The sequence below is a fragment of the Dysidea avara genome, chromosome 8, assembly GCF_963678975.1.
Source record: "Dysidea avara chromosome 8, odDysAvar1.4, whole genome shotgun sequence".
Taxonomy (NCBI): domain Eukaryota; kingdom Metazoa; phylum Porifera; class Demospongiae; order Dictyoceratida; family Dysideidae; genus Dysidea; species Dysidea avara.
The window spans coordinates 493,822-516,370 of record NC_089279.1 but is presented as its reverse complement, the minus strand read 5'-3'; the positions used below and the strand labels follow the sequence as shown (position 1 = coordinate 516,370).

The following is a 22,549-nucleotide window of genomic DNA, read 5'->3' as shown; positions in this document are numbered from 1 at the left end:
GAGCAGTGGGTGTGCCGGCAGAAATGATACGTGTGCATACACAGGAAAGAGTTTAACTGACATCAGAAAATCACAACATTAAAATGTAGCTTACACACAAAAAAACAAGCAAACTATAATGGTATTAAGTAATTTGTTTATATAAAGGAGACTCAATCAAAAAGTAAGGCCACTATGCACGACAAGGTGGTGAAGGCCAGCACAATATGATCCCAATATGGCACAGACTAAAGGCAAGTGCCAGTACATCAGTGGTGTGGTTGATGTGTACACACTATGTGCATACACAACATTCTGAGCCATAGATGATATACTGGAGATACACATTAAAGCAATAGTGAATGCAGCAATGTATTTTTGGCAATACTGATGGTGGAAAATTATTCAGTTATTAGCAAGCAAGGTGAAGTATCCTGCAGCAACTTGGGAATAACTGTGTCACCTGGAAACACTTATAAAACAAAGAGACACCAGTCATGAACGATCACAATACACTTTGTTGTAACTAGAGGCCACTGGCATGTGCCAGCAGTGTTGCATTGGCACAGTCTATAATATTATGCATAAACGTTACACAACATACAACACATAGTTACAGATTGTTGCATATGCAACAATTCATCTTATAGATCACACACCATTGGCAACCACAGAAAATAATTCCAGCTAGCAAGCCAGCTGAAGTGCAAAGCACAGCAAAAATGTACAAAATATAGAATCATTGGTCTGGTATTGGCAAGTGATCACAGTCTATAATATTCTGCATACACAACATACAAGAGATAGTTACACATTGTTGTATATGTAGCAATACATCTTCTTGTTGATTGCAGAGTATTGGCAACACTAAAGGCAGAAAAATTCCAGCTAGCAAGCCAGGTGAAGAATGAAGATGTACAATACAAGTATTACATTGAAACACTCATTACCTTGTTGTTCACAAGTGCATCAGCTGGTTGTTCATGAGCGCATCAGCTGATTGTTAACTGACACCTGGAGCACATGTCCTGCATACAAAATACAGTTACAAACACTTAAACAAACTTATAATCTTGTTGTTTATGTTTAAAGTGGCCTCTGGCTCTCCTGCAATCACTCCACAGACGTTTACTAATCTTCTCCTTGCACAATCTGTAATTAAGCAAGGGTGTGGTACTGGGCATTATTTAGAATTACACATACGGTCAGGTCTCCAGCGTGAACAGATGTACTTAATATATGGTTGTGATTTCATTCACAGGTGAATCTATCCCTGCTTAGTTCATGTCTCTAGGCCTTGTAGTTTTCTCAAACATTATTTATTTATTATCATTTATGACATAATCTCGACTACATTCCTTATTATTCTTAGTACTTGGTTGTATAATTATAGTAAAACGATATCAGTTATTATTATCAAATACTACGTATTAGTAATACTATCACATACAACATCAATACAACAAGAAAACATATGGGAAACTAAGTAAAAAACATTGAAAAAAAATTAAGAAATAGGTCAGTTACTGTCTATATTACTGCACCATCCTCAAAACCCAGACATCTCCAATGGGTCCGCAATCCATGCAGACACAACACATATTATTATTATGTATTATTATTAGTACAATTATATAATTATTATTATTACTAGGACCGGGTCACATACAACCAAGTACATATACCAATGCGACAACCCCTTGGTGAGGCTATGCACAACTAAAATAATAACAATCCCAAATCAACTCTATATGGCACAATAGTGACAGATATAACACAATAGTGGCATTGTAACTATAGGTCATCAGTAGCTAAGTGCCGGTACATCATTGGTGTGGTAATGGTACAGTGATGTGTACACAGTATATATGCATACAAAACATACAGGAGAGAAGCTATACATTATTGTAGTAGTGTAATACATTATTGGCAACACCAAAGATAGAAATTATTCAGCTTTGTAGCCAATATACAGTGCAGTGTCAACTAGAGGTCATTGGTAGCTAAATGCAGTTCATCAGTGGTGTGGAAATGGCACAGTAATGTCATGTAGCTACACACTGTATGCATACACAACTTGCAGGAGATATACACAATTCTGTAGTAGCATCTGAGTATGCAAGCCAGGTGAGCCAGATAAAAGAAGACAGCCAAGCCAAGTGAAGGCATAATGTACAATACAAGTAAACAATACAAACAAACATTAAAACATATAGCTACCACATGCTCTGTTTACAATACATTAAAAGCAGAGAACCAAGCCAACCAGAGTCTACTAAGCCAGGTGGAAGGATACAATACAACCAAACAGTACAAACAAACAGACATACCAATATTACTTGTTGGCATGGTGAACTTTGAACATGTTGGTATGGGGAATGGCTTCCTTAATTAACTATTTGTAGTGTGCATTATATTGGAATAACACAGCTTTTCAGTCACCAGCACGAAAATGAGTATATAAGCATTATGTCTTTGTGCCTTCATTCAATGGTGATTCAATTGCTGGTTAGTGCATGTTTGTAGGCCTTGTAGTTTTCGCGTACATTCATCCATTCATTATTTATTACATAATTTTACCACATTTCTTATTATCTTTACTACTTGGTTGTATAACAACTAGGACCGGGTCACATACAACCAAGTACCTACACGACAATCCCTGGTGAAGCTATACATGACTAGGTGGTGAAGGCACGATCAAAACAATTATGATCTCAAATCAACTCAAGATGGCACAATATAACACAATGGTGGTATCGTAACTAGAGGTCACCAGTAACTAAGTGCCAGTACATCATTGGTGTGGCAATGGCACAGTGATGTGTATACAGTATAGATGCATACAAAACATACAGGAGAGAGCTATACATATATTGCAGTACTGTATGCAGCAATACCTTATTGGCAACACTGAATCGAAGATGGATATTATTCAGCTATGTAGCCAATATACAGCACAGTGTCAACTAGAGGTCATTGCTGGCTGAATATGGTTCATCAGTGGTGGCGTGGCAATGGCACAGTGATGTGGCTGTGGCATACACAACTTGCAGGAGATACACAATACTGTACTATTAGAATATTCAAGCCAGTTGAGCCAGATAAAGGAAGATAGCCAAGCCAGCCAGAGTCTAGCAAGCCAGGTGAAGGGAAAATGTACAATACAATACAATCAAACATTAAAACATACCACACTGTTTACAAATAGACAGCTCAGCTAACCAGAGCGCCTGGCAAGCCAGGTGGAATGATGATACAAATATAAGGTAATACAAGTAAATACAAACAAACATACTGCTAATAGTCTTGTTCCTAGTCTGGCATGGTGAACTTTCTTTATATTGGCATTGGGCACGGCCGCCTTAATTTATTTTGTAGTGTGCATTAATGGAATGACACGGCTTTTCACCAGCTTGAAAACAGGTAAGCATTACATGTTTGTGCCTTCGTTCAATAGCGATTCTATTACCAGATAGTGCATGTCTGTAGGCCTTGTAGTTTTCGCATACATTAATTAATTAATTAATTCATTCATTATTTATGATGTAATTTTGATCACATTTCTTATTATCATTAGTATTTCTTACTAGGCCTGGGGAAAAACAACCAAGTACAATCACCAATGGGACAACCTACTAATGGGGCATGTACAAACAGTGCACGGTCAGCACAGTGCGTGTAGATAGAAAAGGTGCAGGTAGAAAAGATGCACAGTAATACAATTCTAGAGGAATTGACTGGCACATATACATAAGGGATATATTAGTATGCAATTACAATCAGTGATTATCCGACCATGGTGATGTGAGGCTTCAGATGGAGAGCTTACCAGCTGGAAACTGCACCTTCTTCGCACAATGGCCTGCCAGGTGAGGCTTTCTCCCATCCCATACACAAGTGAAGGTAGCCTAGTTACCCAAGACTAAAGAAACAAGACTATCAAAGTGTTGTAACCAACACAACTAACCTCCAGCGATTAGTAGCAACTTCCAATTATCATGTTTATTAAGTAGGAGTAGCAACCACTCGTCTTCCAACCGAAATAGTCGCTGTTGCCCACTTTCAAACACAAATGAACAGTAGTTAGCTTGTCTAGTAGGCGTCATGTGCTAACTGTTTTGATCGGCGTTAAATAGAATTGTTGTACGTTTCTATCACCTTCATGAGAACACCCGCCCATTATACAATTGTCAACATGGATTCTATCCCCGGTAGTGCGAAGCCTTAGGCCTTGTAGTTTTCTCAAACATTATTTACTAATTATTTATTGATTTATTTATTTCATTATTAATGATATAATTTTAACTGCATTTTGTATTACTTTTAGTACTTGGTTGTATAACTATTATATTGTGTAATTTTAGCCCTTATACATATGAGTATAATACAATCTTTACTTATTAATTATAATTAATTAATACGGATGTGGCTTGTTCATTATATTAATTCATTAACTTATAACAATCTAAACTTACCAATTTCATTCAATCTTACAGTTGCTGTTTCCGTATCTGGTTCAATTCCACCAATGGCAAGAGATAACAACTGAAATCGATAAGTTTTTTCTAACCCATCCTCAGGATCTAAAACCTGATCTAGAGAAATAGTTAGTGAAATGTTTCTCTGGATTTCTTCATTCTCAAATTCATCATTATTTCCCATTCTATTAATAGTAAAAGGTTCGAATTCTCCTTGGCCTGTACTTGTGTCTGCAGCTGGTATATTCTGAAAATCAACAAGTACTAACTGCACCGTGTTAGGATCCTCAACAAGGATACATCCTTCAAACACAACAGTTCCAATAGGACAGTAAACATTAACATCAAATTCATAATGTGTAGCATTGAATATTGTGAAGTAACCTGTGGGAACTAAATAGAGACAAATTAAGGCAATGTACTGGTCTTGTTGTAGCTATGTAAAGTAAGTTTACCTCTACTACGTACATTGTGGTGAAGCAAAATGTGTATACGTTGCTGAGGGCCAACTGACTATTTGAACACTTCTTAGTATGGTACTGTCCAAATGCAATATCGCGAGCACTAATTGTGCATGATTAAAATAAAAATTTGCTATCAAGGGGTGTGGCAGCTAGTTTGCTTGCAAATATTGAAATGGCTGCCATGACCTTGAAGACTCATGAACAAAATGGCTGCCATGACCTATTACGTGCAAAAATTTTTAATGGCACACTTTTAGTTCTCACGATGTTGCGTTTGGGAAGCATCATACATATACACTTTATACTTAAAACTAAACAGCCACAACTTTTAGTCATGAGCAAAGAGCACTTCATTATGATTGCTATTGGAATCTGTGAGCTGCAATTAGATGAAAGTATTATACCTACAGACATGTTACCATATTTGTAATACAATATACATGCATATATACCACACCTGTGGTTGAGATCAAAAGCGCCATGCTGTGGTATATAACTGATATACCATACTTTGTGGCTACGCTTACCATATATGGTGTAACTTCACACATTCTGTGAAATCCTCATTTAAATGGTAAACAAGTCTCTAATAAAAAGTGCCTAAATCAACCAACAATTATTCACCTGAGCAATTTTCGATGAACTCTTGTCTCCTTCACTAATTTCAATAATCGCGAGTAGATGAGCGTGGCACCACTATAGAGTCTAAAATGCCTGATCCATCAAGGATTTCAAGCCTCTAATACTGACAAGAGCCTAGAATCATTCACCTGAGCCAGGAGGGTTTTTGATGAACTCTTGTCTTCTTCACTAACTCTTGTCTCCTTCACTAATCGTGAGTAGATGGGTGTGGCACCTCTAAAGAATCTAAAACGTCTGATCCATCAAGGACGTCTACTCAACAGGTGCTGTTTCACTATACCTTGCTATCTATAATCGTTTCATCTACTGGGGTGTAGAATGTAACAGTTATAACATGATTACTCGGGATATGACAAAAATATACACAGTCATGCCTGTGGCGCTTGTGTGTATATGTTTGTCATATCCCTTGTAAGCACGTTATAACTATTAAATAATTGATTAGGTTGGTAAATAGTGCATAAACAAATGTTCTGAAATTTGAATGTTCATTCATTTGGGAGCAAGTTCATAACATTCGAATCCTGTGGGCAGGCGCCCAATGTATGTAATTAGGTCATGTGCAGCTGAAAATGGTATGGAACACAATGCGCACCAAGTGTAAAGTTGTTAACTTGCACTTCGCTATTGTTTATGCTTAGTAAAACAGCCTGTTCTCTACAGTTAGGTGCATGTGAAGCCAAAAACACATGCGATGGCTAGCATGCCAGGTGTGAGGTTGATTACAGTGATAAAACTACTACTTTGCTGTTGTTTACACTCACACTGTCTATATCTCAAAGCCTATTTCAACAAGTAAGTGCACAGAATCCTCACAACAATAGGTCTTACTCAGAGTAAGACCTATTGTTGTGAGGATTCTACGTCTCTAAATTCAATATATTAAAATTTTGGTTGTGGGTTTTAAATATTAGAAACAATCGAATAATCCAAAGTTTTTCATTCAAACATTTGAATGCTCAATTCTAACATTCGTTTATGCACTATTGGTAAATACATTCTATAGCTTTCTAGTCAATTTAACTACTATACCTCACATGGTGTCATGACAAAACTCTGCTTTGACTAAACATTGCTACCGAATCAAAAATGACAGTATTCTGAGTTTGGTGCACTGGATAAAGAAACAAGTTGATGTTGTGTTACTTCTAAAAAGCAGGCGCCCATGTAATTAATACTATCCCATTCCAACTAAATAGGTAATTAATCAGCCATGTATATAATTTAGCATATATTCATGCTATAGTTATTATTAATTAAGTTGGATAATTAGAATTTGTAAATACTGCAATTTAGCGTATTTCATAATTTTTGTAATTCGGTAATTACGTTGCTATGCACTGCTAAGGAAGTGTAACTATAACAAACCACTTTAAACCTCAAATTATGCATAGAAGTATCTTCTCAACTGTTTTATATAATTATAATGTGTCTATCATGTTTTCTCCTGCGAATTGTAGTTTTTCTTTTTCAGTCTGAATAGAATAATTTTACAAAACAAACACATTAAACATATAGAAAAAAATAAGCAGATGAGTCAAGCTGAACTATAGTAAAAGCCTCGAGGCTGCCCTTCATTTTTCATTCGCATAAATATGGGTAACACCCTCCTTTCTATCCGAAGGATGCACTACCTCTGGTAGCCTAAACAAAGTTTAAGTTATTAAACACAGTTAATGATGTGAAGCGTAGGCTGTGCAAGTACCCAAAATATTAGCATGCAATAGTGGGCTCTAATAAGAACAATGCATGTGCAACACCGTGAGCAGAACACATTGGCAGTAATTCATACCTGTTGTAAGAAATCTTGCCAGTTACAGTGGCTTTAAATCTTCAAGATGAATACTTGTAGTTCTCACCGGCTGAGGAAAGGGAGGGTTGTTGTCCTTGGGAAGTTCAACTGCTGGATTGAGCAAGCGAGGAGCTTTGTCATGCCAAGGGAAGGGCTGCCTCCAGCAGCAAGTGTTCAAAGACAGGACGATGACGTGACAAGATGTGATATTACAATGCTAGTAGCCGCCTTCAGGGTCGTTTTTTCTTGCCTTGGCCTACGCACGGTGTCACTGTCGCCTGGGACTACTCCGACGCCGCTGGACTCAACACCAACATCAGTAACTACAGCTCCACCTCGTACCATACCAGTTCATCGGATGCCACCTAATCCACAATAATTCAGGGAGATTGTGTGGCGGGCATCAATCAGAATCTTCGGGGGAAAACACCCCGACTATTGCGAAACGGCCTCAGACGAGATGCTGCATAGAGTAAGCAACAATATAACACCAATTGGTGTACTAGTATAAGCTTACACACTGTCCCCACACACACTGTATATATATGCATGTAATGAGTAGGGATGTACCGATACATATCATATCAGTGGCCAATATGGCTTTTTTTTGCCAATATTGGTCGGTCTCAATATAGCCACCAAAACCGTTATGATATAGTCTACCGAAATAGTCTTTGCCATGGTAAAGCCACACTATACTCTCCGTTATACAGCAAACAAGGCTGGGGAAACAGTAGCTTTTCTATATCCTTTGAAAAGAAGCGCTACACTACAAGAAGCCATAGAAATACGTGCATAGCAAAACAATCTTTGTTATAATGCAGGCCTGTCAAGTCACAAGCATTGCGTGTGTGACACATGCATTCAACCTTTTTCTGATGCTCACACGTACACAGTTATCAATCTCACGGTTGAGATTAGCTGCATGTGATCTGGTGGTATGGGATGCTGAATCAATGTAGCCATAAGATTGCAGACAGAATTATTGAATCTGCATTGAAAAGTTCAGAGAATTTGGCTATGGATATAGTTGCACAAGGATTGTATGCAGTTCTCACTGAATGAATGGGAGGGATTATGCTTGTGCACGTGAGACCAGCCAGAAAGTACAGTTTAGATTAGTTAGTTCAGATATTATTCTGTAATATACCCACATGTAGTTATAGTTATATAGAATAGCAAGGCACAGTACAGTGTATTGGTCAACAATTTTGCTATAACCAGCACAGGGAAACCATGCTGATATAATGACATGGTAGGCTGCTGTTTATAAATTTGATAGTTGGTTGCGTGAATCAGCTCCATGGTCATGGCTTGGAAGAATCTCACTCATTCTGGATTACTCAAATTGACAGCCCTGATAATACTTACCAACCATACAACAAATGATCATAGTGGAGAGCTATAAAAAAGCAACCATGTGATGAATAAACTAGAAACACAGCTTGAAACAACCAGCCATCTTTACAAGCCATTAAAAATATGGAGTGATTTGGACTCATCTTGGTGGGAGCATGCACTAAAATATTTTGTGGGTACCTCACTGTCTGGGTTGTTAATTGGCCATACCACCACAGGCAATCAACCATTGTCAGTGATTGTTAGCACTTGAAACTGCTTACCAAGTGTATCTAATGGCAAGTTAAAGTTCCCCAGTTTCCTCCAATCTAAATGTATAGCTACACTTTAATATATTGGGTCGGTATCGGTGTTCTGACTCAGTATATCGCTTTTTATTGGATCGGTTCAGAAATTTCTCTATCAGTATCCCTCTGGTGATGTGTTAAATAATAAGAGTTGCTTTATTAAAACAACAACACAAACACATGGTTATCATAAATTGTATGCTGAAAAGCAGCCAGGTACATGTTAGAACTTTGCATGGCAGTTTCATAGTGTTGTGTCAGCTTCTTGCACACCATACCCTTGAGTCTCATAATAGTCCCAAAAAAAAGTCCATTTTATTGTCATTAAAGGAAACTTCAACCTATACAACTTTAACAGGAATTGTTTCAAAACACAGTGCTTGCTCTAATGTGTACATGATACAGTGTCTTTGTTATAAATCTGTAGTTATATGGTTAGGATGTGCTCCACAATTCTGCCAGGCAATTGGCATGGGGCACACCATACTTGCATGTTAGTTTGCTCGTACGTTATGTCTTCCTAATGTTTTTGTTGTCACATATGCTTGATATGTATGTCATAACCATTGCTTGTTTGTATCAACGTATGTCACTGCCACTGCTTGTTTCGTATGTCACCATTGCTCAGTTTGCACATCATCATCATCATCTTCTGTATGCTGCAAGCATAGCTTATCTTGCATATTACTAGATGTTGCAACCATAAAATTTCTGCACATTGCATGGTCTAAATAAATAAATAACCTTGATGCTTGGGGGGTAGATCACGATATACATAATATATATCATGACCTACCTATGGCCTCTATTGTAAAGAGTTTAGGACAGAGAAGCTTCTCTGCTCTAAACTCTTTTATTACCCAAGCATCAATAAACTAAAAGTACTTCCTAATTAGGCCCCACTGGAATTATGTAACCTTGCCTAGGCCATATACCATGGCAGATGAGGCCCCTAGCACTTACCAAACCCCCTCCTCAATCAATGGATTGCTGGAGGTGAAGAATGAAGATCTGAGGGTCAGACCATGTAAGTAGGTGAGTGGTAGTGTGACTAAACATTAAATAAAGTTTAAGTTATTAAACACAGTTAATGTTGTGAAGAGTAAGCTGTGGATGTACCCAAAATATTAGCATGCAACAGTGGGCTCTAATAAGAACAATGCATGCTCAACACCGTGAGCAGAACACGTTGGCAGTAATTCATACTTGTTGTAAGAAATCTTCCCACCCTGTTCCTACCCACTGAACAGTTCACAAACTTCACTATATGCAGTTGCTCTATGTTAATTGGCATGGTATGCTGGCAGATAACAATTCTAGTCAGTATTCCATTGTCAATAGTGGTACTTATGTACATATGTAGTGCAAGCAGTGGAGCAAGTAGACACACAATGTTGTTGTACTCTGTACCTCACTGTGATTACTCAGAAACATTTACATGAAAGACTATTTGCTATTATATGCACTTTGTTGTGAGTTCTTCAGCCGTAGGTCTGACTGGATTCCTTCACTGTGCCAGCCGCTACCACAAGTAGAGATTGCTATTGAGGGATGCTCGCAGTTCAAATCTTTGTCAGGAGAGATGCTCTTTTATCCTGCTTTCACAAACAGGCGCTCCAGTTCAGAGTACCATCAGGAAATCGGGTTGCTAACAGCTGCTTGCCTCTCCCATCCAAATCAGTATCAGGAGACGCTTTCCCAACCAGATCAATAGCTGAAGATGCTCTCCCATCCAGATCATTATTAGGAGACGCTCTCCCATTCAAATTGCTAACTAGAGACGCTCTCCCAACCAGATCAATAGCTGAAGATGCTCTCCCTTCCAGATCAGTATTAGGAGACACTCTCCCATTCAAATTGCTCAATAGAGATGCTCTCCCAACCAGATTGCTACCCGGAGATGTTCTCCTGTCCAGATCACTATCAGGAGACACTCTCCCATCTACCAGAAGACACTCTCTGTCATGAACACTATCAAACATGACCCAGCTATAGAGTACCAACCAGCTAACCACACAGAGGGACCACAGTGCTACTATCACATGTTGATGCTATTTCACACAGTGCCACTCTCAACAGTGGATATTGACAACTCTGAAAACAATGGTCACGCCCTGACCATTGCATCACCTGTGCAGGTGTTGATGCTGTCACAATCTGGCTAAAGCCACGTGACACAAATTAGTAGTGACCCGCAGGTCAACCAAGGGGCCTCACTTAGGATATCTGCCTTATCCACTAGGTTCTCCCGTCTGCCTCTATTGTAAAGAGTTTAAGACAGAGATGCTTCTCTGCTCTAAACTCTTTCATTACCCAAGCATCAATAAACCAAAAGTACTTCCTAATTTGGCTCCGCTGGAATTACGTAGCCTTGCCTAGGCCATATACTATGGCAGATGAGGCCCCTAGCACTTACCAAACCCCCTCCTCAATCAATGGATTGCTGGAGGTGAAGAATGAAGATCTGAGGATCAGACCACGTAAGTAGGTGAGTGGTAGCATAATTAAACATTAAGATGCCTTCAGTTTGTTTTAATTTTGCTAAACGTCTATAAAACCAAAAGGGAAGATCATTCAAAAAGTATATGAAGAGCTGCCATACGAGTATTTCAGACTGCCGAGAAGAAACCACCTCAAAGCAAAGTTTATGTGTGTGGAAGTTTAATACATATTTAATTTAGCTTTCAATTCTTACATGCTGGCTGCTTTTTATCATTTTTAAAGTTTTTGTTCACGTGGGTGCATATGGACAAACAAACATAGGTAGGCACGTACACACATTTTAACGAAAACAATTTCAGTAAACCAGGCGGGTGCCCACAGCTGGCCTTCACTGTGGGCGCTTGCCTGGTTTAAATAACTTGGCAGCAGTTCACCAAGTAATATTAAGGGTCTTCCAAAATGGAGTTTCATGGAACCCTTTGAACTCCTCTGGATTCGCCCCAGGTTCTCTCTCAGGTATACTGGTTGCTTCCACATGATGCTTTATAATATAATGAAATATACTATAAAAATTGGTAATATAACTCAAGTTACTTTATTTAGAAATGTAACACGTTACCTAAGTAATAAAGTTACTGTAGGGAGTGTAATATCAAGACTCATGGTAGTGAGGCGCGAGGCCAAGAAATTACAAAGTGCATGCCCAATTAAAAGACGCATGACCACTACTGTGAGTTATTTACGTGTAGGGACAGTTTCGCAATATTAGCCCTGAATTATGCAGCATCTCTCAATAGGTTTGTATTGCGTTACGTAATTAAAAAATCTTTTTTTGTAGTAGTAGTAGTTTTCTTGTGACCAGTATTAAACGCGTATTTAGACATATTTCGCTTTATTTCTCAACCTTATGTTACACCTAGCGTCACCTTATACCAGTCAACTTACCCATGTTTGTACAGTCCATCTAGCACTGACATTATCTAATCCTGGTTTGTTCATACTTGTATTTTCTTCGATCAAACCTCTCATCCCTACAATAACTTTTAAAGACACGATGTGGACACAAGCCCTAATGCCTGATAAACAAGTTGTAAAAGCGTGTAGAACCATAAGTTCCCTAGGGAAGGTGTTTTAAGCAGAAATCTTTTAAACTCCATTTAGTGCCAAGCCTCATGCGTGCGTTGATAATTGGCAGATATCTTATAAGCAAGTGTAAAGTGTCAAGAACATTATCACTAGAGAAGGTGTTCCAAACATAATTCTTGTTGCCACACCACACATGGTGTACTGTGTGTTCTGGTGGTGCTCAAACCAGCTTGTTACATAGCATTACCCACCCTAACAGCAAGTAGTCACTCCCATTGTGGCTTTCGTCATGCATGTCATTTAATTAATACACATGTTACATAACAAAATATATCACATTAATTGTTTGTGACATTCACAATAAAATTCTGACAATAAAATGGGATATAGTGGAAACTGTCTAAGCCGGTCACCTTTGGGCCAAGATTTCTTGGCCTTAATAGGCAGGTGGCTGCTTTAGACAGGTAAATTAGTGTATAAACTTCTCATTAGGGGAATTTAAAGCTGGTCTTTTTAAAGCGGTGGTCGCTAAGACAGGTTCCACTGTAATTAGTAGTTAGTCCCATCACAACTGTACGCCTCATCGTGGAAATTCAGAAGATTGTAATCAACTGAGATATAATGCCAAGATCTTATCAGGCCTCATCGTCCACGTACACTTGACAATTGAGAACTAAAGAACACACATAACATTATATAATTCCTCTGTCTATATAAATTACTCCTCCGAACCTTGATCTTTACGTATGTACCACTGCTAGTGAGAGAACCGCATGCTATGACCAAGTACCCTGTACCTGTAAAATTGACAGGGCATTAAATACAATACAGCTAAAAATCTGTCACTTTTTATGCAAATGATAGATTTGGGGATCTGAAAATTCATCACACCCTTGAGGTAATACAAAAATTTCTTAGTATACACACAGACTGACCTGAAGATCCACAATGTCCTTGCAGTTCACGCACACTTGGTGTACAGTCCACGTACACTTGACAATTGAGAACTAAAGAACACACAACATTATAAAATTCCTTTGTCTACTTACCCCCCAAACCTTGATCTTAGTTGCCAAGTTTAGAGCAGGTTATGTATGTAGCACTGCTGACCTGAAGATCCACAATGTCCTTGATGTTACTACAGTCCACGCATACTTGGTGTACAGTCCATGTACGCTTGACAATTGAACACACAACATTATAAAACTCCTTTGTCTACTTACCCCCCAAACCTTGATCTTAGCTGCCAAGTTTAGAGCAGGTTATGTATGTAGCACTGCTGACCTGAAAGATCCTTGATGTTACTGCAGTCCACGCACACTTGGTGTGCAGTCCACGTACACTTGACAATTGAGAACTACATAACATTATAAAATTCCTTTGTCTTCTTACCCCCCCCCCCCCCGAACCTTGATCTTAGTTGCCAAGTTTAGAGCAGCTCTAGCCAAGTTATTTATGTAGCACTGCTAGTAAGAGAACCAAATGCTATGACCAAGTACCCTGTACCTGTAAAATTGATGGGCGGGCATTAAATATAATACATCTAAAAATCTGTCACTTTTTACGTAAATGTCAGATTTGGGGAATTCATCACATCTTGAGGTAATACAAAATTTGAGGACCTGAAAATTCATCACACCCTTGAGGTAACATGTTTGAGGATTCAGTTGGCCCAGCAGTGTCCTGATTAGACAGGTTTCACTGTACATAAAGACCAGTATGCAATGTAAAAGAGTATTTTTTGTACAAGTATCATGTAGATTACCTTACTTCTTCCACCTAGTTCCAGGACTTCTAAATTGGCACTACAGTGACAATACTGAAAGCTGTTTGGTCTATACGAGTACGCCTTGTTGACAATCCATCCATGAGATATAATTTCAAGCGGGAAAATATTGGTACTTGCTGCTACTCAAGTTGGTACCATCACAGAAGTTTTCAGCTTGGTCTCAGTGAACTTGCACTAGTCAGTGCAGACGTCTGACAGTCTAAAAACCAATCACATACACGCAGTTAATCAGTGTGAATAGATGTGGCACTTTGTACACTACCCTCATTTTTTTCACTCCTCCTTTCGTTACTGAACCTCCACTCCTCGTTTCGTTACTGAACCTCCACTCCTCTTTTCGTTACTGAACCTCCACTCCTCTTTTCGTTACTGAACCTCCACTCCTCTTTTCGTTACTGAACCTCCACTCCTCTTTTCGTTACTGAACCTCCACTCCTCTTTTCGTTACTGAACCTCCACGAAGAGCTGAGGACATCAGTATTCTCGCCGGCGACTCTTTAATATCCACTCGACATTCTTCTTCAAGCGGTGTAGACTCTACGTATCTTAGTTTCAAATCAGTTAAGCACGCTTCGCTGCTCCATTGAAATCCAGTTACAATATAACAAATATTTAGTAGTATTCAGTCCTCTCAAGCCATGGACTGCCATCAATAAGTAATGTAAACCGCGTATCACGTGTATTCATTTGAGGTGTTACAGGGACTTTCCAAGAGATGTCCCCTAAATAGGCCACTTGATCATTGTCAGTCAAGTGGAACTTGTTCTTGGTTATGGCTCTACAATGCGGTACTCATACTTTAATGTATTTTAGTGTTTAATATTAATATTATACTTCTCCCGGCCTCAAGATATGGACTGCCATCAATAATAATATAAATCGCATATCAAGTGTCATTCACTTTTCACTTGAAGTGTTACTGTGCAAGGTCTTTCCAAGGGATATCCCCTAAACAGGTTACGTGATAATTGTCAGTCAGGTGGAACTTATTTATTTCCATTAATACATCATGGAGCTTGTATTGTGGTTTTCATTAATTGATCATTATGCACATACCATGGTGCAACAAAGTTTGTAACAAATTGCTGAAATGTAGTTCGTGGTTTGCTGGTTTGAGCTTGTATTGTGGCTTTCAACTTTTGTAACAGATTGCTTGAAAGTACATATGCATGTGGTTCGTGGTTGTCAATGATTGTGTATATGAGTTGGGGTTGTTCCACAGAGCTTGCACAATATTCAGATGTCTGCATGACAACACAAGGTTAAGTGAGACCTGTAAAAGAACAAGCAGGCACTGAATTTAACCTTAAATTAAACGCACATACAACTAACTTGGAACATCAGTCGCAACACCGAAAACACTTGCTTGGATATCCTCATGGCTTAACTATGGAGTGACATGTATAATTAACCGGCACTAAACAGTATCTACAAAACACAATTTTCTTTTCTGCAAGAACTTTTTAGCACCAAGTAAAGGCACTACCATCTCTCCTACAAGAGCATTTCACAAGAGATGTGATATTAACTTGAGTACAACCAATATGTGGTGTATGTTTGTGAACATGTGTGTATAGTGTTTGCACATTTTGTGTGCGTCTTGTGCTTGTATATGATGTAAGCGTGTGTTTGTATGTAGTGAAATAAAAATAATAGTAGGATGTTTGTGATCTCTTTCATAACCCTTAGCAAAGCATCTAACTCTACGAGTGGCAAACCAAGTTGATAGGTCGTCCTCATGGCACTATGGCAGTGGTCATAGCAGGTTTTATTCATTGACAAGTACAGAATGATTGATAAACTCCAATAGAACAGTCAAGCAATAAATACTCTAATAGAACAGTCAGGCAATAAAATATTCTAATACAACAGTTATTGAACAATATAGCTGAATATTTACATCTCTGTCTGAAAACACTCCCAAATCCCAGATGCAATCTCAGAGTTGCTATTTCAAGATGGTGGCATTCCCCAAGATCACCTAGAAAAGCATGCTTTGTAAATAAGTGTTTTACACACATCTTTGGTTACCCTGACTGTAGCCATTATTGCTTGGCATGACCAGTAATTTCCACTGGCCCTTGTCCTAAGAAAAAATTAATAGCTACTAGAGGAATGTATGTTATATGCTCACTGCCTATCAGCAGATTTCTGTTTGGTTGAAACTCCTCTACAAGGCAGAATTCATAATACACCCCCCATGGCTTGAACATTGGGTCTGTAAATTATATAACTGACAAAAATTTGTGATATCCCCCCCAAAAACACCTTTGCTGTAAAAAAAGGCGCGTCCAAGAAACTACAAGTATCTGTAACCCATGTAAAACAGATAAGCTGTAGAAAAACACTCCATGAAATTAATGGGTAACTGAAAAGCTGATATCTAGAGCGGCCAAGAATTAATAATGTTACTACAACTGACTATGATTACCAAAGAACACCTTGGCTGTAGAACAGGTAAATAAAAGTAACTGACAACCAAAACAACTGATATCTGAAGCGGCCAAGAGTTAAGTTGATACAACTTACTACAATTATAAACTTGCAACATTGAATCCTAATTATTCAACTGTGTTCTATACATTCACCCTTGCTACATCCTAAATTAATTCTTTGTAACTCTAATTGGCTGGTAATTTGGCCACCTTTTGTTCTTTACTCTGACTATTGAAAAAGGCGGCCAAATTACCAGCCAATTAGAGTTACAAAGAATTAATTTAGGATGTAGCAGGGATGAATGTATAGAACACAGTTGAATGATTAGGATTCAATGTTGCAAGTTTATAATTGTAGTAAGTTGTATCAACTTAACTAGTTTTATTCTTGGCCGCTTCAGATATCAGCTGTTTTGGTTGCCAGTTACTTTTATTTACCTGTTCTACAGCCAAGGTATTCTTTGGTAATCATAGTCAGTTGTAGTAACATTATTAATTCTTGGCTGCTCTAGATATCAGCTCTTTCAGTTACCCATTAATTTCATGGAGTGTTTTCTACAGCTTATCTGTTTTACATTGGGTTACAGATACTTGTAGTTTTTTGGACGCGCCTTTTTTACAGCAAAGGTGTTTGGGGGGGGGGGGGGATTATTACTACCAGTAACGAAGTTACTAATCTTGTTACTAATCTACTACGTAAGTAACATCTAGCCACAACAAAGTAACGATGCCTACTGACTAAAGCTTTTTCACCAGCTTCTTACTTATAACCAAGATTTGCACACTGTCCAACAACATAATAACATAATCATCACATGATAAGATGGTAGTCTCACACATGACAGCTTAAGGCTGTGGACGGGAAGTAATACTATATGTAATATTATTATAGTTACTTTATTTTTGGGTAATATGTAACTGTAACTAAATAGTTTAGTTGCAAGTGATATGTAATGAGTTACTTTTAAAATGTAATTCCACCAACACTGTATATGATTCACTCCCACAGTTTAATGTAATATTGCTACCAATCTTTCTTCCCACTCTTAGTAAGGCTTATCAAAGTTGCATGCTCTCTTACAGTGTGTTTTGCTATTTTACTACTGTCACAAATCCAAGTGATCAAGGTGCTAAGCTGGCTTAGCTCTCCAAGGTTATAGGCTTAGCTCAACTCAAACATTCATACTACACATACAAACAACAAAAGGTATTCTCTATTTATACTATAAAACTGAATTACCTAACTTCCTGATGGAAGACCTACAAAAACCACAAAGCCCTAATACAGTAATAAGGCCAGCTTAACCTTGTAAGGCTGCCTTATATCTATGGTACAAAAGGATGTACCCTAAATAATCAAATGTACATCACTTCCTAATTATAAAACAAAGGTCCTCTATTGCTTGGTGTGTGCATGACATAGGTCACTATGTCACATCCCTCCTCCTTATGACAACAGTGAGGGGTTGTTGGACAACTTCACACTGTGTGTTTCCAACTACAGCCTCTTCTACAAGTTCCTGATTTCCATCCATTGGTTATACAGTCATCATTGCAGCTGCTACACCTAATGTTTTGGATACATATTGGCCTTCCTTTTGAGTTCCAGACTCTGGTCCAGTAAAGTCCATAGCTATCCTTTGTAATGGATGACTCATCAAAGTCCTGTCTGCCTTAAAAGTCTTCTCACATATCTCACAAGTTCAACAGTACCTTTAAACACTCCTGGCTAATATCAGTGTTGGAGAACACAATTTTTAGTCTTGCTGATACTATGGTGACCAGTGAGGGGATTGTTATGTGCCAGATGCAACACCAGCTTGTGACACTGCACAGGATGAACTAATTGTTTACTCATCTGGTCTCTTCCTAATAGCCCTAATCGGTACAACAGACCCCCTATGTACTGGAAACACACTCTTCTTGTCCCACTTCTAGCTGGACTTTCTGCCATCTTCCTAATGTTGACTAGGGTGGGGTCCTGCTTTTGCCACTCCTTTAACTCCTTTGGAGTAGCATTCAGTGACATTGGCTGCCCAACCTGATCATCCTCCCTTCTTAGCTCAGAAACATCATTACCAGAAATACATAACCTACTCTGAGAAGGGAGTTGGTCCATTATAGTTGATTCCATTCTACTAGTGGCTGTATGTCTCATAGTTCACACATTTCCCTGGATATGAGTTGTATTCATTAAGCCTTAACAGTAAGAATTTCTTGGTTGGTAAATATCTGTACCCAGTAACACAGCCACTGGTACATTAGGAACCACAACCACATTTCCACATCTCCTCCATCTACCCAGTTTAAACTGTACTTTTGCAGTAGGGTAGCTACACTTATCGCCATGAACACACAATATTTGTTCAGTTCTACAGTAGTCAATGTTGTCAGGATCAACATATTCAGAAGCTACTGTAATATTAATTACAGTGTGCGTAATCTTGTATCTGGTGATTGACACATGACCTCCCTCTCTCGTTCATGTGCTTTGAGTTGTAAGTGTTATCTTTTGTTATATTTGTTCTTGAGTTATTACATTGGTGCTGAAACCCAGGACAGTGGCTAAAGGAACTATGATCTGTTTACCAGAGCCTTTGGAAGATGGAAATGCTACGTCATGGTTCAGGTGATTCGATGTATGTGCCGCAGCCAATGAGTGAGACGCGGCCAAGAAACTTGTGCGACTGCTGAAGTTACTCAGGGGACAAGTTTGGACCATTTACAAGTCTTTTAGAGAAAATGACAACGCATCATATGACGCTCTCAAGAAGGGCATAATCAGCAGACCAAATCCTGACACTGATGAGGACTGTCTTGCAGCCCGCAAGCAGCTAACACACAGATGCCTTCGAGAGGGAATCGAGAGCCTAGATGAACTCACTCAAGATATAGAAATGCTGTTAGATCAATCATCCCCTGGACTGCCTGCAGAGATCCACGACTCTGAGCTAAGATTCCATTTAATGAGAGCTGTACCTGAAGTCACTCTCCAGTTGAAGTTGTTACCCAAGGGAGCATGTGCACAGACAATTGCTTAGGATAGAGAAGCCATTCTGATATATCAGAGGGCAGACACAAACACAACTCACCCTGTAAGCATTGTGAAAGAAGTTGAAGAGTCAAGTTGACTAGACAAAATGGAGGAAACCCTGAAAGTGATGACAGAGCAGTTGGCAGCATTAAGTGTAAACAAGGCAAGCCCCTGCACCAAACATTGTTTCAGGTGTGGAAAACTGGGCCATATAGCCAACAACTGTTGTTCGAGGAGTGAGCTGATCTGCTATAATTGTGGGAAAGGGTGACATAGCAATCAGAATTGTTGGAGTCAGGGAAATGGCAGGGGGGTGTCCTGAACCATTGAGCAGGGGGCACTCCCTAGGTTTAAATAATGTTCAACCTGTTGCACATGTTCCTGTACTTGCACACAGCAATTGCACTGCTTTTGCACATGGACACTTGAACAGCAATCCTCTCACAATATTGTTAGATTCAGGAGCATCATGTTCAGTCTTCAGCAAAGATCGCTTGTAAGCCAATTCCCACACCAAATTAGTGAATGCTGATGGAAGGAACATCATGCCCTGTGGCATAACTAATGTAACTGTGACTCTGAGACCATTTTCTACTAAACATTCCTTTATTGTTGTTGATCACCTGTCTGTACTAGCCATACTGGGATGTGACTTTCTGAGAGAGCATGGATTTGTGCTCAACTTCAAATCCAGTACATTCTGAGGGAACAGATCTGCCACAAGGTTTTCAGTTATCTCTCACATGATAGTGCTCAATAAAAAGGTACAATCACACATATATACTGTTAGCCAGTGTTACAATTGTGAGTGTATTAGTACCTGTGCAGTGCTATAGAATAGTTCATAATTTATGTTCTTACATCCCCCCACCAAGCATGGTGTAGTCCACAGGATAACCATGCTGATATCAGGGCCTTTGGGGATCCTCTATCAGGCATTGTGGTGGTGTACAGGTATGCTCTGATCTATGAAGTTTTTGTGGTGGGGTCTGTGGGTGCTGTGTCGGCATCTGAGGATCTTGTGATGGTGGTTCTAGAGTTTGGAGGTCTTGGTTGTCATTTGGATATTGCGCTATCTCTTCTGGATAGGGTGGAGTATCTGACTGTGGGTTATTTCTACCAGATGTGCACAGTGAGGCTGGTGTACAATGTCATAAAAATCCTCTATTACGTACCAGGACTCATACACTCTGAGTCTTCACTGAGTATCTGCGGTGGGGACTAATGTTGACCACTGTGCCATATATGTCCCAAAGCTTTGTCTGAGGGTTCTGTAGAGTCACAGTGGATCCCAGTTGAATATTTTGGAGTTTTTGAGCATGGCTATTGTAATATAACTCAGCCTGTGCTAAAGTATGTTCTGCCAACTGTTCAGTTTCAAGGGTACTGCATTGCCATTTAGGTGAAAATGAGTGGCAGTGTGCTGGTAGTGTGTCCTGTATAGGTCTACTGTACAGCTTCTGTGCAGGAGACTTTCCATGTTTGCGTGATGGTGTATTCTGGTATTGCAGTAGTGCCCGACACAAAACATTTAGTTTCACCGATCTGTTACCCCAGGACGATGCAATGATCTTCTTCATGGACTTTGCAGTGGCCTCAATCTTACTATTACTCTGAGGGTAGTGTGGTGATGATGTCTTGTGCTCAAATCCCCACTGACTGGCAAAATCATTTAAATTCTTGGAGGAGAATTGTGGCCCACCATCTGACCACACTAAGTCTGGAACTGTGGTGCGGCAGAATGACTGGGTCAATGATTGGACAAGTGCTGTGTGGAGGTGTTGTTTCGCATGGAGATAATGTCTGGCCAGCCCATGAGGCAGTCAACCATGATAAGAAATTGCTGTCCACAATAGCTGCAGAAGTCTACAACAATCTTTTGAAAAGGTCGGGATGGCTTTGGTTTAGACATGATGGGCTCTTTGCAGTTGGATGGGAGGTGATCCTGACTATTCTTACATAACAAGATTACATTGGCAATATCATTGTTGATGCCCAGCCAATACAGTGATAATCTGGCTCTTTCTTTGGTTCACACGGCTCCCTGGTGTGATTTGTGTAGGTTGGCTAGCACCTTTTGTTGCATAGATGCAGGTATCAACAAGTTACATCCATATACAATGAACCCATCATCTATGGTTAGATGCTCTCTATTGTTCTAATAGTGTCTACAAGCCTCTGGCAGTTGATTGCGATGGTTGGGGAAGCACTGAGTGATTGTGTGGTGTAACTGTTGATACTCTGGGTCCTTGGTGGCTTCTTCACGTAGGTTATGTAGCCGAATGCTGTTGCGTTTATCACACTGAAGGATTCTGATCTCTGTAATTGAGGGTTCTGGATGGTATTGGCAGTCATATTCAGCAAGGGAGTCATCCCATTGAGGGTCAGAAAGCAGGTTGCGTGAGAGAGCATCAGGTGTATTATTGCCTTTTCCCTTGACCCACTGAGCTGTAAAGTTGCATGCCATTAGGTGAGGCTTGAGTCACTGAAGCCTGGGGTTTTCGATTTCATCCAATCTTCGATTGTTAAGAATGGAAACCAATGGATTGTGGTTAGTTACCACAGAGAATTGTCGAAGGCCTGCTAGAAATATCTTGCACTTTGTGGCTGCCAACACAACTGCGAGTAACTCTAGCTCAATTATTGCATAACGAGACTCAGCGTTTGAAAGAAATCGGGATCCTGCTTGCACTAGGGACCACATGTCCCCATGTAGTTGCTGAAGGACATACCCTAGCCCTTGCTGACTGGTGTCGGTG

General features: G+C 39.4%; 1 long non-coding RNA gene across 2 annotated transcripts; it reads right to left on the bottom strand.

Moving 5' to 3' along the window:
* Positions 1-12,747: 12,747 nt before the first annotated feature.
* Positions 12,748-15,244, bottom strand: LOC136264485 (uncharacterized). Of its 2 annotated transcripts, XR_010705150.1 has the most exons (8): positions 14,775-15,244; positions 14,298-14,696; positions 13,942-14,038; positions 13,765-13,889; positions 13,591-13,708; positions 13,468-13,539; positions 13,265-13,329; positions 12,748-13,205 (listed from the first exon to the last, which is right to left on the bottom strand). It is a non-coding gene; the product is annotated as an uncharacterized lncRNA (long non-coding RNA). The 2 variants fall into 2 exon arrangements; XR_010705148.1 differs by having other exon boundaries at positions 12,756-13,205; positions 14,298-15,244.
* Between the last annotated feature and the right edge of the window lie 7,305 nt (positions 15,245-22,549).